Source organism: Crocodylus porosus, unplaced genomic scaffold (genome assembly GCF_001723895.1).
Source record: "Crocodylus porosus isolate Cpor-Errol unplaced genomic scaffold, CroPor_comp1, whole genome shotgun sequence".
NCBI lineage: Eukaryota > Metazoa > Chordata > Crocodylia > Crocodylidae > Crocodylus > Crocodylus porosus.
In genome coordinates, this window is record NW_017728931.1 from 50,776,315 (window position 1) to 50,777,731 (window position 1,417).

At 41.1% G+C, this 1,417-nt stretch overlaps 1 long non-coding RNA gene across 1 annotated transcript in view; it reads right to left on the bottom strand.

Moving 5' to 3' along the window:
• LOC109316625 overlaps positions 1-1,021 on the bottom strand; it is a 6,824-nt gene extending 5,803 nt beyond the window's left edge. The window contains exon 1 of the long non-coding RNA XR_002102887.1: positions 416-1,021. This is a non-coding gene — a long non-coding RNA (uncharacterized LOC109316625). The remainder of the gene's footprint in view (positions 1-415) is intronic.
• Between the last annotated feature and the right edge of the window lie 396 nt (positions 1,022-1,417).

Consider the following 1,417-nt stretch of genomic DNA (forward strand, 5'->3'; position numbering starts at 1 on the left):
TTGTATACATACCTATAAAATCTCAATGCTTTATTAGGCTAGGCTTGTCAGAATCTGACAAGGGATTCTGCAAGTCCAGTGGAAAACAAGGGAATGTGTTAAAAGGAAGCAAATATTTATATGCTTTGCTATATGATTTCTTGTATGCCTTTTTTTTATTAACTCTATCATGCCATTAGTATAGTCGGTGCTGTACAGACAGATATAAAACAGTCTCTCAGATTTAAAAATCTTATAATGTGCTGGAAGCCCTCCCCTTGTTCCCATTTTGCATATGGGAAGGTTCTAGCTCATACTTCTATACCAGTGGTTCTCAACCTTTTTGGATCTGAAGCACTCCTCACTGGATTCAAGGCATCCCTTCTTATGACTTGAGTGGCACCCAGTTTCAAAAACGATGCATTACAGTGCTTACCTTTCTGCAGCTGGGCCAGGTAGGGGGTCAATAAACACAGTCAAGCCTGAGCCTGCAATTATCTGCTTATATCCTCACACCTGGATTATCTTCTCATGCTTTGCAGCACCCTTCAAAGGATCTGGTGGCACCCAAGAGTGCTGTAACAATCTGGTTGAGAATCACTGATCTATGCACATTTAAATGAATAACACATTCCTGGAAGAGACTCAGGTGATATTTTCAATGTCCATGATCTGAAAATGAGACAAAGATCTGATAATTCACCACTGGGGTCTTTGTGTGCCCATCCTAGACTCTGGCATCTCTTCATAGTTTAACCCAGGGGCCAGCTTTTGGAAAATGTATGTGAAACTCTATGGCATCCTTGGATAGATTTATCTACCTAGTTTCTCTTCTCTTCAGTTTTCTTCTACCTATCTTCTACCACTTCTGTGCTCTCTAACAATCACAACAGTGATTCATTTCTTATACTTATTTATGCTTCTAATTGTTCATGAGCAGATACTCCAAAAATGGTTGAAATCACTGGGAATCTAAGAGCAAATGCATTTCACAGACACGTAGAAAAGAGCTGTCACTGCCCCAGAGAGCCCAGGATCTTGGTAGTGGCAAGATTCAGAATGGGAATGGGACAAACAAGGAACATGGAAGGAAGGAAGGAATGTTAAATTCTTCTCAGTAGTCTGTTAATGTTTGTCTACCATGGCACCCCTCTGAAACATCCTCACCTCCTAAAAGTTAATCATGAACCCACGAGCAGGATTAGCTTGATAGGCAAATTTGCCTGATCCCCCTGGTGCACAGGTAAAATAAGCCCTATGCTATTTTATTGCAGGATATGAAAAGTTGGCAAAGTTAAAGGGATTCACAGGTTCACAGAAGTTTAGGGCTGGAACGGACCTTGTAAGATGTCATATATCTTGACTTCAAAAAAGCTTTTGATCTGGTATCCCATGATCACCTCTTGGCCAAACTGCCCAGTTGTGGCCTTGGCTCCAC